General features: G+C 53.0%; 1 protein-coding gene across 1 annotated transcript in view; it reads left to right on the top strand.

Annotated features, from left to right (window-relative positions):
* Positions 1–10,645, top strand: part of LOC124226570 (immunoglobulin lambda-1 light chain-like) — a 35,785-nt gene that overhangs the window by 23,139 nt on the left and 2,001 nt on the right. The gene's annotated exons all lie outside the window — the stretch shown is intronic.

Here is a 10,645-nt window from a genome sequence, read left to right as displayed (position 1 = left end):
GCAGAGGACAGGGGCCCCCTTGGAGCTTAATCTCATCCACCTCTGCCCCAAATCAAAGCCTAAGAAGGGGGAGGAAGTTAGGGGGTCCTAGTGTCCCACAGCACCTCCCTGACCCCATTTCATGGATCCGAATGCTGAGGTCCAAATGGGAGAGAGGACCACCCAAGTCTCCCTCATCTCAGTGGCCCTGCTGGGAGATGGCCAGGATCCTCCCTCCCCTGGTGCTGCCCCCACATTCATCTCCTTTTTATTTTCTTGTGAGTTTTTATTAAGGAAAAATGAAAACAAAAATAAAGAGACAGGGAAATAATACCCCCATGTTCCTAGCAACCAGGTCCTAAAAAAATCAATTCACTGATGATGCTGACCCACTCACAACAGAATAACTCCTCCTCCATGCAATAGTTTGACAGAGATTCTAGATATCTTTTCATCTGTAAATATTTTAGTTGTTTACCAGAAAATAAAGACCTAAAAAGTAACTAAAATTTCATTATCCAACCTAAGCAGAAATTATGAGTAAATCATTAACATCTGAAAAGAGTTGGTCATCAGATGCCTCATAGATGTTGTAAGTGTATTTACTTGGCTGTATTTTAGGAGCTCTCATTATTTGGGGGTTTTCAGTTGATTTATATGAGGATTGAATGAGGTTTGACATTGCGATTGGTCCATGTGTCTTTAGGCCTGTTGGGTCTGTCATAACTCCCAAATCCCTCTCGATTTCCTTGCAAGGAAGTGGCTGCAGAGGCTGAGCTGATGGTCCAGGGATCTCCCAGGGTCAGGACTCAGCTCCAGGCCTCCCTGAGCTGTAACTGAGCGGCTCTCTCTGCTGTGTGTTCCTGCAAAGTGCTTCTGGCATCAGGCTTCACAAGTTTCAGGTGGGATTTGGCAGAATTGCCTCCCAGGACACTTGGCTACTTTGCGTCACAGGACTCCTGTTCAGTCAACCTCCTTTGAGTGGCATTAGCTGCTTGGATGGTCCATCAAATGTGAAGGAATGCAACGTGGTGATACTTCAGGTCTGTGCCCCTTCCCTGGTGAGGGCTGCGCTGTGTCCATGGAGGGTCTGCCCTCAGCTGCTCCTTAATCACCCCATGTGTCTTGCATATCTAAGTTTAAAGGAAGAAATGGAGACTCTTCCCATTGTTCACTGCTTTACAGGATGGTGATCTGGACCCTGCCATCCTCCCACGGTGAAGAATCACTGTTTAGTGTCGTGGTGACTCTGGGATGTGAATGAATCTGCTTGTGTGAATTCACTGCGTTATCCTCTGCTGATGATGGCAGTGAGGCTGCCAGTGATGCACATTGGTCTGCTGGGAGCCTCTTCACGTGGCTCCTGGGGGCCCTGATGTGCTCGCAGGGACCTCTATGGCTCCTGCTTTCTGAGTGACATGTTCGAGCTCATCTTGTGCAGTTCCTGCCCGAGGGCTGAAATTGGCCCTTAATTCTGGTTCCTCTTAGTGGCAGGTGGGATTTAGGGTCATGGTCAGGATGTTACTCATGTCGCCCTTTGGATGAGGCAGAGCAGCAATCCCACCAGCAGACCCTCCCCAACATAAGACCAGATTGAGGGGCGGCAGGGATGCTCCCAAGGTCACCCTGGAGGTTACGCTGGCATTTCCTATAGGACCAGCCCAGACTTCACTCAGGACAGCCCCAGATTAGGATACCCCCAGGGAAGACGAGGCTGAGCCACTGAAGTTATGGCTGTGCACATAGGAAGTTTCCAGTGGCCACTGAACGCAGGCCACTCTGCCTCTCCTTGGAAGGTGGGGTGCAGGGGTAGGAGTCACATCAAGGAATTAGGATCATCTCAACATCCATAGAAGAGATGTCCTGTCCATTTCCTGGAACCTCACTCATAGTACACAAATGCCCTCCACAAACGCATTCCAGTTCCCAGGGCACTGTGAGTAAGAGCAGCAGACTAGACACCAACTTCCTTTTGGAGAATTGCTTCCAAGGATCCTGTTGCTTGGGGTCAGCTGCACTGTTATCTGCTGGCAGGGGGTGGGGGGGACCGATTGGCCCCCCTGCTGAGCAGATGCCAGCCTGGGGCACTGGGCCTGACTTCCTCCAACGCAGCTGCAGATAGGGGGCTAGGAGGTGGGGCAGGGGCCTCCCAGGGAGGGGTTTTTGTATGAGCCTGTGTCACAGTGTTCATAGTTCACTGGAGGTACCCATCTGACCGTCCTAGGTGAGTCTCTTCCTCCCCCCAGTTCCCTGCTCTCCTCAAAGTTTAGGCAGTTTTCCACTATTTTTGCTCATCTCTGTGTCTTCTCTAAGGCTACAGTCAATCTTTCACCCAGGATCCCAGGCCCTGGGACCCTTCCTCTTCCTCATACTTGCCTCAGCTGGTCACCAACAGCCCTTCTTCTCTGACCCCAGAGGCAGGAGAATGGGCAGGATGACATATAGAGACTTGTCTGTCTGTCTGCCAGGGTCGTGCTGGCTCCCAAGATGTGCTCTGTTCTGTCCTCCCTCTCTGGGCTCCTGTTGGACCAACTTTGTCTCTGGGGGTCACTAGGAACCCCTGGCTCAAGGGGAAGTGGGAACAAGGCTACTGAGGGGGTGACCACAGGGAGACTTTAGAGGGACCTGAACCCTCAGGTCCCTAGCTGGGGACACGCAGGTCAGAGGTTCAGGGAAGGTCTTTGGGGCTGTGGGACTCAGGATTCAGGGGCAGGACTGTTGCAAGAGGTAAAGGGGTTCCTCCAGGCCTTGGGGGGGCCGCCATGGACAGAGCCCTGAGCTGGCCTGGGACTCAGGGAACCCTGCTGGAGGGAGGATGGAGGGGGGTGAGGTGCTGGCCGCCAAGAGGTAGGCTAAGGAGAACAGCAGGACAGGGCAGAAGGGATGGTGGACTTCTGGGTCTCTGCAGGACACACTTCCTTGCATGAAGAAAGACAGAACCTATGGCATGAAATCCCCAGTGATAGGTCCAATTTGCCAGGGGGGAACAAGAGAGACCCAAGGACAGGAGACAGACTCTATGAGTAGCAAAGATCCTACCCCGTGAGAGGGTCCAGAAGAGACAGATTTGGATAAAAACAGATCCCCTTAGGGCAAAGGCCCAGAAATGTCCAGAGCAGATATGTCAGGTGAGAACTGTCCCCAGAGTGACCCCGCAGAGGTCAGAGAGCTCACGTAATCCTGTCGGGGGACAGACAGGCAGACAGTCCCAGGCAGACCCATCAAATGTCAGGAGGAGAAAGGGAAGGAGGATGAGGGTCAGACTTCTGTGTGGGAAGTCAGAGCCTCAGGGGGTCTCAGGACAGGTGATGACAGATGTCCAGGCTCAGGGCTTTCCAGCACAGACGAGGAGCTGTTCGAGGACACCTGACCCACCCCCCCAGCATGGACCCTTGGACTCACAGTGGTCTCTGAAGTAGGGGCCCTGACCTGGGCCTGGAGACCCCATGCCCACCTCACAAACTGAGGTCAGAAGTTCTCACTAAGGACACTGAGCCAATGGCCACCTGTCTGTCTCCTAACCCACAGGTCAGCCCAAGTCTGCACCCTCAGTCACTCTGTTCCCACCCTCCTCTGAGGAGCTCAGCACCAACAAGGCCACAGTGGTGTGTCTCATCAGTGACTTCTACCCCAGCGACTTGATGGTGAGCTGGAAGGGAAATGACGTCACCATCACCCAGGGCATCCAGACCACCAAGCCCTCGAAATAGAGCAACAACAAGTACACGGCCAGCAGCTACCTGACGCTGACCCCTGCCCAGTGGAAATCTTACAGCAGCGTTAGCTGCCAGGTCTCATACGAAGGGAGCACCGTGGAGAAGAAAGTGTCCCCCTCAGAGGGTCCTTAGGTCCCTGAGCCTCCCCTATCCTTGGGGGCCTTCCTCATCCAGACACCCCTTTTCCCACCTCTCCACTGTAGCCCTGAGACACTGCCCAGCATCAACTCACAACAGGCAGGCCTCACACCTTCCCAGTTTCTACTACTCCCCAGTAAAGACCTAATCTTTTATCACCCAACACTCTGATGAGCATTCTGGGTCGGGCCCTGTCTCTGGGTTAAAGAGTCAGTAACTAAGGGATGGGATAATTAAAACACGGGCTTCCATCAACCCGCCGTCCCCCCAACCAACCCCTCAAGGGACCAGGTAGGGCAGCAATATGGGGGAAGGAGACCCATGAGCGAGGCCCTGGTCTTTAGGAGCAGAGGCTGAACTTCCCTGTTCCCTCAAGGGACCTGCTGGGAGAGGGATTAGCAGGTGAGAGGTTCATGGTTGGCCCATCACCAAGGAACCATAGAAAGGTTTGAACAATGCATCACATGTGTACATTTCTCAACCTTTCATGATGTATGTTGGCTAAGTGAAGACACTGACAAGTCCTGCAGCAGAGACACAGTTCAATATCCTATAGCCTGACAATTCCCCAACCTTGTAGACTCTCTCTGCCAGCTCAGGGCACCCTGGAACACTCTTCAAGATAGTGATGTTCATAGTCACTGGTGCTGGGAAATGGGATGAGGCTGAGGCACAGGGAAGCTCCATTTATGTTCTGATGGGCCTAGATCAAAGTCAGGCCAAAGGGATGCAAGCAGGGGCTGGGACCTCAATCAAAACTCTTAATGTCTGGGGCTGGTCAGTGGCATACTGGTTAAGTTTGGGTGCTCCACTTCAGTGGTCTGGGGTTTGCGGGTTCAGATCCCGGGCACAGACCCACACACCACTCATCAAGCCACATACAAGATAGAGGAAGACTGGCACAGATGTCAGCTCAGGAACAATCTTCCTCAAGGCAAAAAAGAGTAAGATTGGCAACAGATGTTAGCTCAGGGCCAATCTTCCTCACTAAAAAAAAAGAAGAAGAAAGAAAGAAAGTCCTGATGTCTGAAGTCATTTCAGGGAGAGTTACTTTAGGGTGGAAAATGGATGGAGCAGGTGGTGTCAGCCCGCTTGAGGAGGACACGGGAAAACTGGGTCAATGAGAAGGGCACAGTCCCAGGCACAGAAAGCAGATCCAGTGAGATCTGCGGCTGAGGGTGTCCGCTGGACTCGGGAGTGGAGTGAGGGCAGTCAGACTAGCTCAGGACAGGGTGAGTGTGGCCTGGGGGCCACAGCAGGTCTGACTTCCATGGACTCAGCGCCCCCAGACCGCCCTGCCTACGGCGCTCCTCTCCCACCCCTTCCTCTGGCTCAGCCCTGAGTGCGCCTGCAGCCTGGTGCCAGAGACACACTGCCTCCCAGGTCCCTGACAGCAGACAAAGCTGGCCTCACAGAGGTGCAGGCCCTGCCACCTCTGTCAGCCGACATGTCCTTGGGCCTCTCGGGGCCTCCTTTCCGTGCCTCCAGCTCATCAGGGACACGGAGCAAACTTCCCCACAGCTGCTTGGGGTTAGGACAGCCCAGAGGCAGAACCTGCAAGGACAGGGGGCTCTGGAGACACAGTGGGGCAGAGGTCAGGGCCCCCTTGAAGCATGACCCCAGGCATCTCTGTCCCAAAGCACAACCTCTGATCTAGATGGAAGCCTGGGTATCCTATGTCCTCTTGCCCCTGTGACCCCATCCATGGATCTGAATGTTGAGGCCCCTGTGGGGAGGGAACCACCCAGGTCTGCCTCATCTCACCGGCTCTGCTGGGTAGAATGCGGGTTCCCCCCACTCCTTGCTGCCTTGCCAAGTCTAGTCTCCCATTCACTTTCTTGAAAGTTTTTATCGTGGAAAACTTTGAACACAAAAATAAGGAGGCAGGTGAATAAAAATGACCCCCATGTTCTCATCAGCCAACCCCTCTAAATAATCAGTTCACTGGTGATGCTGACCCACCCACAACAGAGTGACTCCTCCTTTATGCAGTATTTTGGAGCAAATTCCAGATATCAGATCTGTCCATCTGTAAATTTTCCATTAGTGTTCTGAAAGATAAGGACCTGGAAAAGAACTACGATATCATTAACCTAAATAGGAGTTATGAATAACTCATTAATATCAAATAATAGTCAGTTGTCATCAAATGTCTCATAATTGTTGCAAGTGAATTTACCTAGTTCTATTTTTGGTGTCGTTATTTTGTGGTTTTTTGTTTTGTCTATACGAGGATTGATTAAGATCTGACGTTGTGATTGGTGGACGTGTCTTTAGGCCTCTTGGCTCTGTCAGTATCTCCAAGATTGCCCTGGATTTTCTGTGCAAGGGAGTGGCTGCAGGGGCTGAGCTGCTGGTCCTGGGATCTCCCAGGGTCGGGAGGCAGCTCACTCCTTCCTGGCCTGTAACTAAGCAGTTCTCTCTGCTTTGTGTTCCCGTAAAGTGGTTCCGAGCTAGGAAAGCATTAAGAGAGTTCAGGTGTGACATTTTGGGAAGACCTCTTCCTAGGACTCTTGGCTACTTCCATCCAAGGTGCCCTGGCGGAGTCCCCACTCACTTAGTGAAGTTCTCATCCTGTGATGCTCAAATGCCAGGTCCAGCCAATGGGATGGAATGCCAGGTGCCATATTTCTGCTCTGTTCTCCTTCCTCTTCTGAAGGTTACAGTTTGTCCACAAAGGGAGCCCCTTATGCTCTTTCCTCTCCCAGGAGTATGTTTCATATTGCAGTAAGTATATATAAATGTTTGGTCTTTCCTTTACTGGAGCAGTTTACAAAATGATGACTTGGTCCCTGCCATGTTCTGAAAGTGAACAATTAATATGTAATGCCGTGGTGAACTCTACCATGTAAGTGTATGTGATGTGTTTGAACCTACTATGGTTATAGTTTCTTCATGATGACAGTGCCCCACCTTTGCCATTGGTGGCCCCAGGATCATCTGGAGTTGGCCCGGTAGACCTCAATGACTTCCTGTTGTTACAGTAAGTTCTAGGCCCATCTTGTGCCTTTCCCATCTCAGGCCTGGAATAGGCCATTTACCCCCAGGATCCTGGTTCCGTTGAGTGGGAGGTGATATTTAGGGACCACAGTCGAGGGTCTAGCTCACACCTCCCTTTTGAATAATACACTCCAAGACACAATCAAAAATCAGATGAGAACCTTTAGGGGGACAGGGTTACTGAAAGGGCTCCCTGGAGATGAGGGTGCTGTTTCCTACAGGAACCAGCCCAGGCCTTCCTGGAGATGCCCATCCCCATCAAGGATAACCTCAGGGGATTGAGATGAGACCCCCCTGGAGTCCCAGTCGGGGTCATATTGAAGACTCTCATGGTCAGTCCCTTTCAGGGCAACCTGACTTCCGATGGGGCGATCGGGGACACCTGAGAGTGCCCCCCTGCCCTCACCCTGTGGTCTCATCAATGGATCAGGGTTCCTCAACCCAATGTGGAAGAGAAGCCCTGTTCTATTCCAGGGAACTTCACTCCTTCTGGAAATGAATGCCCTCCTATAAACTCATTTCCATTTATGTGTGACAGTCAGTGGGAACACGATATCCAACATGCCAGCTTCTTTGGGAGCCTGCCTCTCTGAGGATCCTGCTGCTTGGCACAAGGGGTCACCTGTCCTGTGATGTGCTGGGCGTGGGCAAGGCAGGCATATGGGGCCCCTGCTGAGCAGACACCAGCCAGGGGCAGTGGCCCAACTTCCTCCATCACAGCTGTAGGTGGGGAGCCGGGGTGGGGCAGGGGCCTCCCAAGAAGGGGTTTTTGCACGAGCCTGTGTCACTGTGTCCTGTGCTCAGCTGAGGGACCCAGCTGATAGTCCTAGGTGAGTCTCTTCTTCCCACCATTTTCCTGCTCTCCACAAGGTTTGGTCAATTTTCTGCTGTTTTTGCTTGTTTTCTGCATCTTGTCTTAGTCTCCACTCAGGCTTATCCAAGAGGCGAGCCTCAGGGGCCCTGGCCTCCTCCCTTTTCTACTGGGACACCCTGCTTGTCTCTGCTGCTCTGTTTCATCTCTGACCACAGACAGGAGACTGGCCCAGGGCCCCAACTGGCCCCAGAGAACGTTGGGGCCCTCAGAGTTATTCCTTTCCGTCTCCTGTGGACCTGATGGCCTCTGGGGTCATTAGAGGCCCTCTTCTCAAGGGTAGCACTGAGGGGGTGACCACATGGAGACTTTAGAGAGACCCCAAAATCTCAGGACTGAGGCTGAGAAGCAAATGTCAGAGGTAAAGGGAAGGTCCTCCAGCTGTGGGACTCAGTTCCAGGATCAGGAATGTGGCAGGGGTGAAGGGGCTCCCCCAGGCCGTGGTGGGGTTGCCATGGACAGAGCCCTGAGCTGCCTGGGACCCTGCTGGAGGGAGGACATAGTGGGGCTGAGATGCTGGCTGCCAGGAGGTAGGCTAAGGAGAACAGAAAGACAAGGCAGAAGGGACGGGGGACTCCTGGGTCTCTGCGGACACACTCCTCAGAAGCAGGAATTCCTGAGAGGATAGATAGGCAGATGGCTCAGCACAAAATTTCCCGACTGCCTGAGACCCAGGAAAGACCCTGGAACACTCTGGAGTGGAGAGAGACTCAAAGACAAGCAGACAGACTCTCCCTGAAGAGGAAAGGTCCTAATCATTTAGAGAGGCGCCATAGTGACAGATCCAGGTCAAAAGAGACCCTAAGGACCAAAGCCCAGAGAAGATACGTCAGGTCAGAAAGTCTCAAGATTGACCCCACAGGGCATCAGGGAGCTCACATCATCCGTTCATAAGAGAGACAAACAGAGAGCTCCACACAGACCCCATCAACTGTCAGAAGGAAGCAGGGGCAAGAGGGAGAGGGTCAGAAGCCTGTGTGGGAGGCCAGGGCCCAGGGGCATCTCAGCACAGCTGATGGCAGGTGTCCAGGCTCAGGATTTCCCAGGATAGACAAACAGTTGTCTGAGGACACCCTGAACCTCTCTCCCTGACATGGACCCTCGGAAACACAGGGGTCCTGTCCTGGCCTGGAGAATCCACACCCACCTCACACACTGAGGTCAGAGGTTCTCACTGTGGACGCTGAGCCAGTGCTGCCCTGTCCTTGTCCCACCCTGCAGGTGGTCCCAAGTCTCCACTCTCGGTCACTCTCTTCCCGCCCTCCGCTGAGGAGCTCAGTGCCAGCAAGGCCACAGTGGTGTGTCTCATCAGTGACTTCTCCCCCAGCAGCTGGATGGTGAGCTGGAAGGGAAATGACGTCACCATCACCCAGGGCATCCAGACCACCAAGCCTTCGAAAGAGAGCAGCAACAATTACACTGCCAGCAGCTACCTGACGCTGACCCCTGCCCAGTGGAAATCATACAGCAGCATCAGCTGCCAGGTCACGCACGAAGGGCGCACCGTGGAGAAGAAAGTGTCCCCCTCAGAGTGTGCTTAGGTCCTTGACCCTCCCCCATCCTCAGCGATACGGAGCCACAGGACCTCAAGAGTGCCTTCCCTCCCACCCTGGTCATCCCCAGTCCTTTTCACTCTGCTCAATCAACTTTCAATAAAACGTCTCATTGTCAGTCAGAAATCATGCTCTCTGCTCATTTTCGTTGACACATTTTCTGTCCTAAATTCAATCACTCTCAAGGGCATGCAGAATCCTTTTGGTCTTTGGGAAAGCAGGATAGAGTAGGGAGTCTTGGTGCTTTCTTGAGGGATGATGTCACTGTTACTGAGACACCCCCAGAGAACATTCTAGCAAGGTAGATTGGGACCACTGCAGGAAAGGAAGCCTGCCCCACTCTCCCCAACCCCTACTTTTACTTCCTACTCTCGTGGGGATCTTGTCTATCTCTGATTGTCCGACTACCACTCTCTTTGGTTCCCATGGCCTCCTGGAGGATGTCTGAGCTCCCTTCCCTGGAATCTTCAAAGATCTCATTCTAGATGGGGTTCCTCCTCAAGGGTCCCTTTCTCCATTAGATGAAGGTCCCCACCAGTTCCATGTGTCTTTTGTTCACTGCCCACACAGGCAGTTACACGTCTTCACAGCCTAGAGCATCCTCCCTTCCTCAGGTGCCTGCCCTCCTCCTGCCTCCCATGGGCACTGCCCTGTGCCCCCTCCCTAAACCCTCCCTGTCACTCTCAACACAGGACCCACACACCCTGAACCCTGCTCACATTCTCACACTCTGTCTGTTGTCTCCTCCTCCCACATGAGTCAGAGGGGTGCCAGCTGTCTTCAGGACTCCTGAGACAATACTACCTCTGCTCTCTCTAATCCCTGATAGGCCAGGCCACCCCTGACCCACAGAGCTAAAAGCCTGGGATGAGTGTTTGATGGGACTCCTGAATTGAAAGTAAGGAACCAGATTCTAGGATTAAGCCATGGGTGTATCTGTGAACTGACTCATCCTCGTAGGACCTACAAATGAGGTTGACACCAGATAAATAACAGGTCTAGAAGCCAACACTTACGAAGAAACAGAGTCATGGGACACACAGACGGATTAGATACACACGCAAACAAACACACATGTAACACCTATTGCAAACGAGGCGATGTTGGGCACATCTCTAGGCCTCGGTGGCTTCCAGAATCCTACCAGGGCTCACCTCTGTAATGCGCACAGGCTGACTCATCCCTGTGAAGTACACAGACTTGCTCGTTCCTGGCACTATGACCTTCCCCAAACAAGCCGAGGCAGGGACACACAGCTCCTCTCAGGAATGGAGGTTGCCATGGATATGAGGAGACCCTACACATTCCCGCCTGACCTGGCAAGACTGGGCATGGATGGCACCACACACCCAACGTGGGACAGTTGCAGGTGGGGAGGGGCCCCCCCC

Source organism: Equus quagga, chromosome 15 (assembly GCF_021613505.1).
Source record: "Equus quagga isolate Etosha38 chromosome 15, UCLA_HA_Equagga_1.0, whole genome shotgun sequence".
Classification (NCBI taxonomy): Eukaryota; Metazoa; Chordata; class Mammalia; order Perissodactyla; family Equidae; genus Equus; species Equus quagga.
The sequence above is the reverse complement of the archived record's forward strand: the minus strand, read 5'-3'. Positions and strand labels throughout refer to the sequence as shown.